The sequence below is a fragment of the Cervus elaphus genome, chromosome 23 (assembly GCF_910594005.1).
Source record: "Cervus elaphus chromosome 23, mCerEla1.1, whole genome shotgun sequence".
Taxonomy (NCBI): Eukaryota; Metazoa; Chordata; class Mammalia; order Artiodactyla; family Cervidae; genus Cervus; species Cervus elaphus.
The window spans coordinates 74,540,015-74,555,561 of NC_057837.1; the positions used below are offsets into that span (position 1 = coordinate 74,540,015).

Consider the following 15,547-nt stretch of genomic DNA (forward strand, 5'->3'; position numbering starts at 1 on the left):
TTACTCACAGAGAGACTCTCCCCCAGTTTTGCTGCTCAAAGGAAAAGTATTTAAAGTCTAATTACTTTCAGAGATTGCTGTATCTCTAGAGAGAAATTTTAAAGGACCTTTATGAAAGTAAAACTTTAATCCTTGCTTAGAATCTCACATGGCTGCTTTTAGAGTCTTTAAACGTTTCTGTTATGGTGATTACAGTGGCAACGAATCATTTTTCAGTTACAAAAAGAAGTATTTCAAGTTTAAAGAAATTTTTCATTGGATATATGTTGATCACTTAAATTATTCTTGTTCTTGGAGAACACTTCTCTCTCATTCCTCTCCTGGCAAACGCCAGCTTCTCATCCCACCCCTCCAAAGTCCCCAGTCGCTGAGCCCTTCTCTCCCTGCTACCCGACTAGCAATCTTATGTGTTGTGATGTCTGGCTTTAATTTTATTTTTCTCCCACTGTCTTCCCATTAGCATGCCAACCAGCATTGGTGGATTACCATGCCCTTAATGAATCTATGAGTACCTTCAGGCAGAACCCTCACCAAGCAAAATATCGAGGACTTTCTGCTTTTGTTCAGCTATATGAATGTGAGGACTGCAGCATGGCATTTAGCTGCAGCTCACAACTTGCTGAACACCAGCGAATTCACCAGGTAGAGAAAGACCACAGATACGATGAAGAGACAAAGGCCTTTAGGCACCGCACATCATTTACAAGGCTCCAGCGAATCGATACTCTGGATAAACACCTTGAATGTGACCAATGTGGTAAAACCTTTAACAGAGCTTCAAAGTTCATTCAACATCAGAGCACACACAGTGGGCTGAAACCACACAAGTGTGATGTGTGTCAGAGGGCCTTCCAGTTTCTTTCATCCCTGATTACGCATCAGAGATTTCACGCTGGCAAGAGACCACAACTGACTCAGCGTCAAAGAACTCCTACACAGAAGAAACTCTTTGTCTGTACATTTTGTGGAAGGATCTTTCACAGCTTCTCAGAAAAAATCCAACATCAGAAAACTCATACGAGAAAGAAATATTACACATGTAATCACTGCAAAAAGGACTTCAACCCATATTCACAGTTTCTCTTACATCAGAGAGTTCACTCTGGAGAGAGACCCTACAAATGTAATGATTGTGAAAAATCATTTAAAAGCCAATCGAACCTTAACAAACATCAGAAAATTCATACTGGAGAGAAGCCCTTTTTATGCAGTGAATGTGAGAAGGCCTTTACCCAGCTCGTAGATCTTAAGCGTCATAAACAAATCCACACTGGGGAGAAACTCTATGTCTGTGATAACTGTAAAAAGACCTTTGTCCGTTTCTCGGATCTAACGCGACATCGAAGAACCCATACTGGAGAGAGACCCTACAAGTGTAATGTTTGTGAAAAAACCTTTAAACATCAGCCAAATGTTATTAGACACCAGAAAAGTCATTCTGAAGACAGGCCAGAGACACTAGAGAGGCCCTTTCCATGTGATGGATGTGAGAAGACCTTTCGCTATTACTCTGACCTTAACCGACATAAAAAAATTCATACTGAAGAGAAACCTTATAAATGTAGTGAATGTCGAAAGGCTTTTAACCATAGTTCAAATCTTAGTAAGCACATGAAGATCCATACTGGAGAGAAGCCCTTTGTATGTGATCAATGTGGAAAAGCGTTCAGTCTAAATTCGAAACTGTCTCGACATCTGCAAACTCATGATAAAAAGAAACCCTGACTGTAGAAGAGGCAGGGAGGCATTTAGAAATCACTTACCTTTTACTAGAAATCAAAAATCTAAACCAAAGAGATCAATGTGGAAAGGGTGTTAGCCAAAGTCCAATTCTTCATGAATTCATCCTGTGTGGAATATTTTAGAAATTTAAATGTTGAAGAAACAGGGAGATGTGATCAGAGACGTATTTTCTGTATTTCATTGACTCAGTTCTTTGAGCAAAAGCAGCTAAACGTGCCCAAGCAAAACTTGAACCTGGAAACGGCAGTTCCTATGATGGGAAATAGACTCATAGGCAGCTTGAGGGTGGAGTAAAAAGAACAGACTCATTTTGCCAATTGTTCATTATCTACTTTCAATGGACGACTAAAATCCTAGTTTTAACAGAGGTGGACCTCTATTTTGTATGGAGGGGATACAACTCTGATCTAGGCACAAGTAAGGACCACAAAAGCCATTTCTTTGGAATTAAAACTTCAGAGAAGAAGAAACTTTGCCAGTGGACAATGAAAAACAAAAAGTGGGTCACAATTTGAAAACCTAAAAGAGGAAGAGTTAAGAGGGAAAACATGAGAAATTTAAAGGTGCTGGGTCAATGGGCTACAAGACAAGGTTTCTGCTCCTTGTCTAAATGGATAGAATTCATAGACATCTGCTTCCTGGAGTAGTTGGCACCTTTATTGGATGTATCTAGAGAACCAAGACGAAATGGAGAGATGGCAACAATTCTATGACTTAGATTCAGGACTTGGAGAATCCATAGTAGTGTTACTCAAAATAAGTTGATTTCCTGTATTCTCTGATAAATAAGTCACAAGCTTTCTAGGGCCTGCTAACACTGGTGGGAAATGTTGAATACATTCAAGTCTTATGTCAGAAATCTACACTTTTCTGAATCAGTTCCCATAATCATTGGTGGCAGCTTAGCCCTGTTCAGTCAAGTGGGGTTGGGCATAGTCTAACAAGTCTCTTTAGGACTGGTCTCAATCCACAGAAATTGATGGAAAGACATTCAGTTTCTTCTTTGAGGGTCATTCTCTCATCTTTCTGACCTCTGCTTTCCCAGATATTAGAGTATTATAGTGGCTGCCACAGAGCTAAATTGTTGTGTAATCATTGGAGGCAGCTCCTCATTCCATGTTCATTCCTTATGTGCTTTTTTTTAAATCTCTAAGAAAGCATATGGACATAAGCCCACTTTTTGCAAATAACCTATAAAATTACGTGTCTGTTAAGTTATATACTGAAAATGCAAAAGATGAGTATAAAATAAACGTGATCAATGCAATTATGAAAAAGTAAAATGGTTATTGGGATGGGGAGGGGGAAATTGGGCAATTACTCCTAATTTTGGTTTCTAAAATTCTGGTTTAGAGTCAAATTAAACAGAAACTATTCTATATGTTTAAAATATATTAAGAATTTCCAACAATGCTCTTAACTCTGGAGTCTATATTAAAAGGAGAAAGTAAGAAGCTTAACAGAAAAGAACAGCTTGTTCTAAAATGTCTAGTATTCCAAATTTTGCTAACAGATTCAACAGAAACCTAGATTCCAATAAATGTCTTTTTTTTTGAGGGGGGAGGGCTTCGCTAGTGGCTAAGAGGGTAAAGCGTCTGCCTACAATGTGGGAGACCCAGGTTCGATCCCTGGGTAGGAAAGACCCCCTGGAGAAGGAAATGGCAACTTTTTAAAAATATCCGTTGCCATGATTCCTGGGGATAACCACTAATTATAAACCCTAAGTCTCTAATTACATGAAAAAGGAAAAAGGAGAAAAAAGAAAAAAAAGGAAATAGCCATTATGCAAAAGTTAGGCCATTCAAGACATTCTCATTGGAAAGTTTCAGCTGAAAAAATTTCCTATTGGATTTCAACATTAAAACCACTTAAGATATTTCTACTGTTTAAGAAAATAATAGCTGTTGGTACGATAAATGGAGAGAGAGCTAGAAACGCTTATATAGAGACTTAAAATGTCATCTAAACACTAACATAGTGTGTACAACTTTTTCTTTTTGCTTGTAATAATTAATTCCTTATTTAATTTGAGTTTTCACTGTCACACATTTGAGGATAGAATCCAACAGGGTGTTGAGGTGAGCCACCCCCTGGCCCCCAACGAAAGATACACTGAAGTCTTAACCCCCGCGTGCAGGAAAAACTCAGTTCTCCTGTGTTCTCCTTTACTCACACACTACCACCACGCTGACACTCCTCGCACCGGATATGTGGGGGGTTCCCCACACCAAGCCATTCTGTGATATTGCTTGGGGGTCATAATTCAACTCAATTCTGACTCTCTACCTGGGGATCGTGTCAGATACCACAGGTGAAGGGCCCAAGTCCCAAAAGACTGCCCCTCATCCCTAACTTCAAATCCCAAGTCCAGGTGGTCACCTGTGCTTTGGTAGGTTGGCTCTATATCAGAAGTTCCTCTGACCCCACCCCACCCCCGCCAGAGTTTGCTTGAGCAACTTGCTAGAGCAACTCACAGAACTCAGGCGAACAGTTTATTGTAAAAGGAAATTAGGGATACTGACAAACATTCAGATGGAAGAGATGTGTAGGGCAAGGTATGTGGGAAGGGGCCTGGGGTTTCTGGGCCTGTCATTCACCCAGCAACTCCACTTGGAAGCTCTCCAAACCCCATATTGCTGGGATTTTTACGGAGGCAGCATCATCAAGCAGGCATGATCTATCCATGACCAACTCCATTCCTCAAACCTCTTGAGATCCACTCCAAAACATGGGAAGTAAATCCCTAAACAACTTACCTGGGATTTGTTCATCTTCGAAGAAGAGGGCCAAGAGTGATGACATCAGAGCTGGATAAGAAAGAATGAAGAATGGAATCATGAGACATCTAACATAGCAGCTCTTACTATTATCTACCAAGAAAATGGCCCTTTGACCCATCTGGTCTAGGAAATACAGGAAACAACACAGTGAGGGAATATCCACTTGTCAGAATTCTGAAATGATCACGTAGAACTTTTTATACTGAGAAAATGTAAGCAGTGGGCTTGCTTCCCTGGTAGCTTGGCGGTAAAGAATCTGCCTGCCAATGCAGGAGACTCAGGTTTGATCCCTGGGTGGGTAAGATCCCCTGGAGAAGGAAATGGCAACCCACTCCAATATTCTTGCCTGGGAAATCCCATGGATAGAGAAGTCTGGCGGGCTACACTCCATGGGTAGAAAAAGAGTCAGAGGTGATTTAGCAACCAAAGAACAAATGTAAGCAATGGTTTTCTATGGAATGAGTCTTCATGAAGTATCTTTTTCTCTTTAACACATCTGCACCCTCCCTTTGCCCTCTCATTGCAATGCACATTTTTCTTCTGAAAGTTGAACTGAGGCTTTCATGAATCACAATGATCAATCAATGGTCTTTGAATATGGTGTGATCACCCAGGTTTCGCTCACCCTGGAGAGGAAAATTCTGGCCCCCAAACTCTTCTTTTTTTTTTTTTTTAATTTTTAAATTTTTTTTCCCCCAAACTCTTCTTTCAGGGATTCTTCTGTCTCTGCCTTAAAATCCTAGGGAGAGGTTTCGGTTTAGAAATATGTTCTCCCAGGTGTGATTTCTGTCCTTGGGGCCTCCTGCTTTTTCCTTCACTGGGATGGTTTTGTTTCTACCTGGGCATAGCAGCCACATTTCCATCAGTTGGAATCTGCATTTGGACTCCCAGCGTTCAAGTGCCTGGTGAGCTGGACCTTTTCTAAAGGCCAATTAAGGCTGCAGAGTGAGACAAAGCTGCAGGAGGCAGAATGAGCCTAGAAGCCTCGATTATGCCTTGTGACCTAAGGAAAATAGCGCCAATGGTTTGATTATCAAAATACATAGTATAATTGCTTCCTAGGGCACAGGGAAGGCAAGTCATCATGCTAGAAAAAAAACAATGAGGGCAGGCGGGGGAATGTACATTACAAAGATTGTGTGTGTGTGCTAGGCTGCTTCAGTCGTGTCTGACTCTTTACGACCCCATGGACTCCTGCCAGGCTCCTCTGTCCATGGGATTCTCTAGGCAAGAACACTGGAGTGGGTTGCCATGCCCTCCTGCAGGGGACCTTCCTGACCCAGGGACTGAACCTGCATCTCCTGCATTGGCAGATGGGCTCTCTACCACCAGTGCCACCTGGGAAGCCCCACAAAGAAAGCCCCACAATGAGACTGGGAGTAAAACAGACCTCACTAAAACAGATTTTTAAACAGTTTTAAAATCTACTCATTTACCAGGGAATAAATCACTTTAGCTCTCTGTAAACGAAGTTATAAAATGTGCTCCTAAAGGTGCGGTAATGCTGACTTCACAGCCTGGTTGGGTGGACTGAGTGAGATATCTAAAAATCTTTGTAACATTGATCGCAAGGGACACAAGTCCAGAGTGTATTGTATTCTGGCTTGCTCCCTGCAACATACATGTTGTTGTTGTTGTCGTTTTTTTTTTTTTTACTGCACCAGGGGGCATGTGGGCTCTTAACTTCCCTGACCAGAGATCCAACCCAAGCATCCTGTGGTGGAAATTCAGAGTCTTAACTCCTGGACTGCCAGGGAAGTCCCACGGGCTTGCTTTTTACAAGTGCTATCTTGTTTTACCTCAGAACAACCCAACGAGGCAAATATTATTCCTAGGCTCACTTTTCAGATGAGAAAACATGATGAGTATAAATAAGATGCCCTGGGAGGCAGTGCTCTTCTGTGACAGGACCTGGTCTAAACACAAACATCGTGCTCTTAAAACCTCACGCGCACAGCAGACATCACCCCCACCCCCCAGCCCCCTGAAATCTCTTCCGGTCAAATATGCTCCCTGGCCATTCTCGCCAACTGAAGCTCACATTTTTTCTTCCAATATATGCATAGTATAAAATAACGAATACAATGATTATAACATTTGTTTCTATAATAAATATTCCTTCCCTCCCCTGCTGTTCTCCACTACTCTTCAACCCAGACTAACAGGCTGCAGATCCAAGTTGCATCAGTGGAACTTTGGGGACAAGATTGTAGCTATTTGTTGTTCAGTTGCTCAGTTCTGTCAGACTCTCTGCCACCCCATGGACTGCAGCACACAGGTCCTGTCCATCACCAGCTCCTGGAGTTTGCTCAAACTCATGTCCATTGAGTCAGTCATGCCTACCAACCATCTCATCCTCTGTCGCTGCGCCCTTCTCCTCTTGCCCTCTTTAACCATGTACAAACCTTGCACCTTCACAAAGCACCTTCTTTTTAAAAAACGGGGGGCTGCAGGGAGTGCCCGTCATGAGGTCTGCAAGTGAGGAACTCTGCCCTCTGTTGCCTTTCTCCCGACCGACCATCGACCATCGGGGAGCCCACCTCGGGGCGTCCCTGGAAAGGGATGCGGGCAGAGAGCGCGTCCACTCTCCGCGGACCGAGGCCAGCTCCGCCCGGCCCTTCGCCCCCCGCCCGGAGGGCTCGGAGCTCCCTGCCAACCCTTTATCTTGTGGGTGCACCTGCTTCGCCCAGGTGACCACGGAAGGACGGGGTCCAGACGCTGCAGGACTCTTTCCCCGGAACAGCCTAGAGAACTGGAACACGGACTCGGCAGAAAACTGGAAAGTACGGTAGGTGGAGTGCAGGCAATGACTCATGGGCAGAAGAGGCCGCCGGGCCGTCCTCCCCAGGTTCCCACTGGGCGGTCCACGCTTTTCCGGGCTACATCCTCCATAAGGCGCCACGGCCGCCGCCCACAGTGGGGGGCTCCTTAGAGGAGCTTCTGCCGTCATTACCTGGCTTGGGTGATTGCCAGGAACCATTAAAGCGAAAAGGTGCATATGAACTTCATCGAAACTACACCTGAGAAGTGAAGATGACAGGCTATGAAATGTCCCCCCAAAAGCAAATGATTCCCCAGGCCTTCTCTTTCTCTTAAACTTCTCCTAGGAACACCAGAAGGGCTTCCCAGGTGGCGCCACTGGTAAAGAATCCACAGGAGACGTAAGAGATGCGGGTTCAATCCCAGTGTCTGGAAGATCCCCTGGAGGAGGGCATGGCAACCCACTCCTATGTATATTCTTTTCTGGAGAATCCAATGGACAGAGGAGCCTGGCGGGCTAGCTCAATAGGGTCACACGGAGTCAGACACGGCTGAAACGACTTAGCAGCAGCAGAAACACTAGAGGCTGAGAGTCCCTTATTTTTCCTGCTGTTGTTCCCACTCAACATCAGAAAATGCACTGGGGAGTATGCCCAGTGAGCATTTCACATGTGAGAAAGCCTTCTACCATAGCCTGGATCTCATAGGGGAGCAATCAGAAAAATGTGTGTTGCATGGTTGCCTGGCTTAGTGGCTTGGAAAGAGTAGGATTGAAGGATTGAGTGCAGACAAGAATATTAGAGGAAAAAGAAGGAATTTGTGGCACTGGGCAAAAACTGTGAAGATCTTTGTGTTTGTATTAGTTTTCTATGACTGTGTAACAAAGTGTTAACGACCAGGGTTCTTGGTCTCCTTAATCAATAGGAATCAATAAGAAGCCAGACAATAAATTCAGGCAAGGCTTTATTGGGGCTCCTGCTGCAAGGCAGAGGGTACAGGGTTCAATTCCTAGTTGGGGAGCTAGCCCATATTCCTCTCAGCCAAAAAGCCAGGATATAACAACAAGAGAAATATTGTAACAAATTCAATAAAGACTTTAAAAATGGTCCACAAATAAAAATTTTTAAAGAAATAAAACATCAGACAAGTCTATTAAGCTTATTTCTATTTTTTTACATATACATGTTTAGATAAAGTTATGTACATTAAATACATACGATTGTGTAAATTTAGATAAAATTTAGAAAGATATTGCAAGAATGAGGGGGAAACGGAAAGGGGCTGGGGTCCTGAGTTCTATAGCTTCCTAGGTCTCCAGCTCCACTCCCCAGCCCTGTCATCACGGAGCTCAGGAACTGGTCCTCCGAAGTGATGACCCGTCAGGGAGTCTGGGGGAGGGGAGGGGAGAAGTCGGGAAGAGGTGGGAGAGGAGGGTAGACGGCTGGAGGGAAGATAGGGAAGAGAAAGAAAACAAAAAGGCAGAGGCGCAAGCAGATATTGGATAATGCAGTTTCCACTATGGCCGCTAGGTGGAGGTATTATCGCAGATCAGCGGCCATTGATGGCAGGTGAACTTCGTTGCCCGGGCAGAAGGCTCCCGCTGCTGTTAACCTGGGTGGACTCATCTGTGATGGATATCTACTATTGTTAGTTGCTTCGCTTTTGTTTGGTCCTCCTGACATATATACCACTTTTTCCTGATGACAAGAACTTCCATTTTTCTTTGGGGAACAACCCTATTGCCATTAAGGTCTACCATATACACTCACATGGGCTGTGCACTGCACAGCTTCATGGGATCCCTCCATTTAAACTGCAGGGTGGTGTCCGCTGGAACTGAGCGTACTCAGCCTATACATCTTTCAGTGTCCGCCACTGAACGATGGTGCAGTAAGTTGTCCATCTTAACTCCTGGTCTAGGTGGAGTTGATTCATTCTGATATGGATGCCATGAAGCCATTGCCCGTTAATACCTGCCATGTAGATCCCTGGAGTTATCCTGGTTACGATTCTTTCTGGCTCCAACCAATTCCTTTCTGATTTCATTAGCCAGAGATACTTTCTGTTGCTGACAAAGAACTGACAACAAGTCACAGTCTACACCTCAAATCTTCCTCAAACGGGAAGCCAGATCTCAGCAAAGGGTCTTGAGTATTAAGATTAAAATTCATTTTTATTCATTATCAATTCATTTGTGGCTCAGCTGGTAAAGAATCCACCTGCAATGCGGGAGACCTGCGTTCAATCCCTGGGTTGGGAATATCCCCTGGAGAAGGGAAAGGCTACCCCCTCCAGTATTCTGGCCTGGAGAATTCCATTGACTGTACAGTCCTTGGGGTCACAAAGAGTCCAACACGATTGAGCAACTTTCATTTTCATTCATTCATTTATTCATATAATAAATATTTGGGAGCACCTCTTAGATTTGTATATTTATTGAACCGGGAAACTTTTACTAAATACACAAATCTAGGCTGTCTGTGATGTAAATAGTGACCCCTAGGGTTGTGCAGTGCACAACTTGGGCACCTCTCCTGAACAGCCCTGGACACCATTCTCTCCTCCAATACCCATGTCTCCTCAAACGCATGGAGACCTCTCCACCTCAATAGGGGTCAGTGGGGGGGTCTCACCGTGAAGTGGCAGGATCCCCTTCCTGTCTGGACATCACGCCCCCTGGTTTCTTCCAAGAGCCCAGTCTGTGCTGGGAACAGTCTCTGATGACCCCGTAGTAAACAGGGCTGGCCTCCTGGGGCGGGGCCTTGGGCCGGGCCAGATAGCACTGAAACAGCCCATGGAAGGCCTCCCGAAAACGCTGGGACATGAGGGCGTAGACCATGGGGTTGACGGCGCTGTTCATGTCAATGCAAAGGTGGCAGAAGAGAAGCAAGCCAAGGCTGAGGTAGGGCGGGCTTAGAAAGGAATTCACCACCACCAGGGCATGGTAGGGCAGCCACAGCAGAGCGAAAAGGACCCCCACCACAGCCATCATCTTGGTGACCTGCCGGGTGAGACAGGAAAATAAGAACCACATGGGTGCCAAGGGAGAATCCTGGCTTCCAGGTCTCTCTGTGAGCTTGCAGGACAAGTAACACAAGAGTGTCCGGGCCTGGCCAACCTGTGATTGCACGCATGTCCTCAGTTCAACTCCATCCTCACCCAGAAAACCACTCTGCATCCTTCTCTGCTCTGCTCAAGTCTTCAGAAACCTCCCAGCTCCGATCCACCCCTAGAGCCTTTGAATGGGCGGCTCCCACATATTGGAAGCAATATTCACTCATCCACTGAGCGTCAGTCCCTTTCTCTATAAGACGGAGACACGGTACTGCTGTCATCATAAGTGGACAAGAGAAGGAGTTCATGCCAGTAAAGAATGTAGAATAGTGCCAGGCATATGAGAGAGGCTTTTGTGGGTTTACTACTGCAGCTGCTGCTACTAACATAACCACTATTGCAACTGCCTGGGGTTCAGAATGGGCACAGCTGGGTTAGGATCCTGGCTCCGCCACAAACCAGCTGTTTGGCCTCGGACTGTCCCTCTCTCCAGCTAGATCGCTTCTCCCCAGCAGACGCAGCCACAGGCCTCCTTCCGGCTCTTTCACTCGCCCTGCTCCCTCCCTCTGACCCTCCTTCCTGCCTTTGCTCTTAGCCACCTGTTTGCCTCTCCCTGCGCCCTCCTCCTCACTTCCTAATTCTTCAGATCTCCGCAGCACTTCCCTCACAGCACAGACTAAATGAAGCCTCCAGGAGGAGTGCCCACTGGAAGGTGTTTCACAAGATGCCTAGTTTCTAAATCCTGGAATGAAATCACCACAAGGGGGCGTCTGTCAAGGGAGCCGGGACATCACTAACACAGCGAAGGATAGCAGCGCACGCGTGTCCCGGACCTTGGAATCCTCAGTGACCCCTCCAGAGACCAAAACATGGTGGCAAACGTCCACTTAATGAGCTTAAACTGCTCAAATAGTCCTGTCACTGGTTCTGTGACCGGAAAACCCTGGATACATTCAATCAGCTCTGGGGAATACGGGAGAGACAACTTTCTCATCAAGGCAGAAGCTAGCCTGGTGTTCCAGCATACCATTACTTCTTAGAGTCTGTGAGTTTAGTTCCTCTCCTAAGAGGCTTGGCTCTGGCTGAGTCAATAAATTCATGTTATATAATATTCTCCAGGAGCCACGAAAATATTACAGGAATTCCCTAGAAGGTCTTGACTTCTGATTGTACCAAATTCAGATCCTGTTCCATTCTATTTTACGTTCACTTGGGTGAGAAATACCAGCAGGGTGGTGGGCTCTGGAGCCAGGTTTCCTGAGTTCAAATCTTGGTTCTGTCACTTACCAACTCTGTGGCCTTGGGCAGCCTCTGTGACCCAGTTTCCTCTGAGATGATGACATACGATACATCACGGAGTTGGTGTAAAAATTCAACATGTAAACTTGTGTAAAGCACTAAGACCAGTGTCTGGCACAAGCAAATACCCAATAAATGTTCACTGTTGTTATTATTATGCTCCACCTTGCACTGGGCTTTCTGATTTCCTTAATTTAATGCCTTTTCCCTGTTGGAATTGTGCACTGCGTTCTTCAAGGACTCTCTTAGGCATGAAAGGAATGCTCAGTCCATAGACCCCTTTGTTATAAAAATAAAACATTAATACCCCAACAAAACAATAGCAACAGGTACCATAACTGAACACTTACTATATGTCAGATTTATATTTACTATCATCCATTGAGGTAAAGACACTATAATTATTCTTATTTTCCAGTGGAGGAAATCAAGTCTCAGCAAGGTGAAGTGACTTACCCAAAGCCACATAGCAAGACATTAGCAAAGCTAGGGACCAGAACCTAGGTCTAGAATACTCTTTTCACTACCAGAAGTTTCACCTACAGCATAGATCAGGCAGGACTTTGATCCCAATCCTTCCAGGATGAGCCTGAGAGCAGTAACAATGGTAAATAAGTGGAAGGGCAGGAGTTGCATTTGTCTGGAACCTAAACTTTCTATTTCAGACCTGCTCAGCCTGTGTCCTGCCACCTTCCCTCTAAAAACTACTTTGATCTAAGTTGTCTACAAGCAGGATGGGCCAAAGGGGCTTTTGGAGGCAGCTGGAAGAGTCCCCCCAACAGCATGCCCATCCCACGAGGCAGGGAGATGGCACAGACGGTTCTTGCCTGGCTCAGGAGTGATTCAGCCAGGACGAGGTGCCTCCGCCTCCCACATGAGCTGTGGGTCGGGGTGGAAGGCTGAAGATAAAGACCAGCTGGACCCAGAGAGCGGTCCTTCCATTGCATTCCTGGAAGCCCCGTGGTATGGTGAAACTGCTGGGACAGGGCTGAAGATACAGGGGGTCTGGGCAGTTGGGGTCCTGCTCCCAGGTCCGCTGCTGTGTCACCTCGGTTACTCCCATGTCCCCTCTGCCTGTTGCCTTGTCCGTAAATTCAGGTAGTAAACCTCCCAAACAGGAGTGATTTCAGGAACCACCAGATAATCAGGCACACAGCAAGTGCTCAGTAAATGCTGGATTCCTCCCCAGGACCCAGTCTCCTCTTGTGCTTTCAGACTGTCCGTTGAAGCAGCTTTAGCACCAGAGGGTGTGGAATTGTCTTGGAAAGTCACTTCACCTCTCTGAGCCTCACTTTCCTCATCAGTAGAAGAAGGGGAATAACGGCTATGGTGGAGGGACTCGCTGAGGACGTTTAATAATAAACCAATGTGAATTTAGCCTTTAAGGTCCGACTCTTTGCAACCCCATGGACTGTAGCCTGCCAGGCTCCCCTGTCCATGGGATTTTCCGGGCAAGAATACTGGAGTGGGTTGCCATTTCTTTCTCCAGCGGATCTTCCCAACCCGGGGATCGAACTCAGGTCTCCTGCACTGCAGGCAGACTCTACCATCTGAGCCACGAGGAAAGCCCAAGTTTGTGACATCGACTCTAAAGGAATTATTCCAGTTCTGTGGGCACTCCAAAGTGGTCCACATTGCCATGACCTCACACAACAGGAGAGGAAACAGGCTCAGAAAGGCAGAAGTGATGTCTCCCAAAACCAGCCCAATAACTAGCACGACCTGGATTTGAGTTTGACTCCAGAGGGCTTCCCTGGTGGCTCAGACGGTAAAGAATCTGCCTGCAATGCAGGAGACTTGGATTCCACCAAGGGTCGGGAAGACCATCCCCTGGAGAAGGGAATGGCTACCCACTCCAGTATTTTTGCCTACAGAATTTGGACAGAGGCGCCTGGCCGTTTACAGTCCACGGGGTCGCAAAGTCGGACACGACTGAGCCACTAATCCATTCACTACATTTTTGACTCCGGAAGGGCCCAAGGTGCCATCCACCAATCTGCTGCAGGCTCAGTACAGGGGTCCGAAAGAGGCGGGCGGGGGGTGGGGGGGAGAGGAGGCCCTACCTGCTTCCGGGAGTTGAGGGCTCCCCTCCTGCCGCGGGAAGACAAGCGCCCTTGGCCCGCGGGGGGTCGCCAGGAGGCAGCGGCCCCGCGAAGAGCACGCGCGCTTTGAGCGCGTAGCACACGGTGGCCAAGCCCAGGGGCAGCGCGTGGAAGAGCGCGAAGTCCAGGAAGTAGACAGGCAGGTAAAGCGAGCGCGCCACGCGGTGGCCGCACTGTACCTGCACGCCGACGGCGTACGCGGCCTCGCGCGTGTCCACCGGTGCCCAGCCACACCAGCGCCGCGATGCGCTTGGCCCGCGCTGCGGGTCACAGAGCCTGGGCGCTCAGAGGGCGGCAGGTGGCGAGGTAGCGCTCCACCGTGAACGCGGTGATGGAGCCCGTGGACGCGTTGATGCCCACGTACTGTAGGTAGGTGATGCCCAGGCAGCCGGCGTGGCCGAAGATCCAAACCCGGGCGGAGGCCGCCTCGGTCACGGTGGGCACTCCGGCCGCCAGGAGCACCAGCAGGTCCGCGGTGGCCAGGCTCACCAGGTAACAGTTGGTGGACGTGACCATGTGGCGGCTCCGGACCACCACCAGGACCACCATGGCGTTGCCCGCCACCCCCACGGCCCACACGAGGGGCACCAGGGTCAAGGTCACTGCCTGGACAGTCAGTGGAGGGCGGGGCATGAAGCCGGGGCCGGACAAGTTTGCGCGCTCAGAGTGCTCGGTAGGTTTCTCCATGCGCCCCGGTCCGCGCTGCCCCCTGAAGGCAGCAGCGAGTTGGGGAATGACTCCCGGGTGCAAAGGTGTCCTCGGAGAATCTCCCTGCAGGAAGCTGCGCGTCTCGGGGTGGGAGAGGAGGGTGGGGTCTCGCAGCCGTCTCCAGCTTAACTGGTTCCTTCAACTCCAGGCAGGGTCTCACTGCCACTAGCCGGGACGCGGGGAACTCGGAGGCTTCAGGAGTTAGGCTCCTGCTGCTCAGTTGGTGCGATCGCTCCCGCGGTGGGGTTCACTGCAGAGAGCGTTCTGGATTGTAGGGTCGCGCTCCAGCAGGGGACCGGGCACCCGAACGCCGCCTCCTTCAGGACCGACTGCAGGAGCGCTCTCAGCTCTTACCCTTCCTCTCCAGGTTCTGGGGGCTCAGGACTCCAGGCTCGGGGATCCATTCGATGAAGCTCGGTGCGCGGACTGACCGACCTTCGCCTCTCCAACCTCTTTCTTCCCTGGCTCTGCACGACCCCCCGAGGCAGGCTCCTCTATGTTCTCTGGTCGTCTCCACTGATGCCACGTGGCTCATTCTTGTTGCCCCAGCCCGGCATCAGTTCCTTCCACCAGCTCCTGGCACCGCACGAGGTCAGATGGGGGACGCAGGGTGCGGTGGGGAACGGAAGTTGAAAAAGGAGCGGCGCACTCTGCTCGTGCGCCCCTACCCTGGGCTTTGCTTCCTCCCTCCTTTCTCTACTGGAGCATCTCCTCTGGACCCAGAGTGGGGCGGCGGGTAGGGGAGGAGTCGGAGACCCGCTGGCTTCCCAGCACACTTCCGGGATCCTATCTTGTTCTCCCGGGCAGAAACCTAAGCCCTGCTCCTGACAAATGGGGAGCAGAGACCCAGAGCTGCGTGCGGGAAGGGAAAGCTGCTTTCTCCTCTGGACTTGGGTTGCTCCTGTCTCCTAAAAGCCTTTTCACTTTCTTTTGCTTACTCTCTCCAATTTTCTTTCCTTCCTCCTGAAGAAGACCTGTAAATTCTTCGAGAGTGACCCCACCCCCCCGACCTTCCCACAGGAATCTCTCCCGTCTCTAAGACGGTGCCATTCACAGGCAAAAACCTGTTAGGAATCTTAAGCTGGGTTCCTGCTGCCGAAA

General features: G+C 48.1%; 1 pseudogene; it reads right to left on the reverse strand.

Annotated features, from left to right (window-relative positions):
- Positions 1-1,763: 1,763 nt before the first annotated feature.
- Positions 1,764-14,921, reverse strand: LOC122681927 (annotated as a pseudogene).
- Positions 14,922-15,547: the final 626 nt, after the last annotated feature.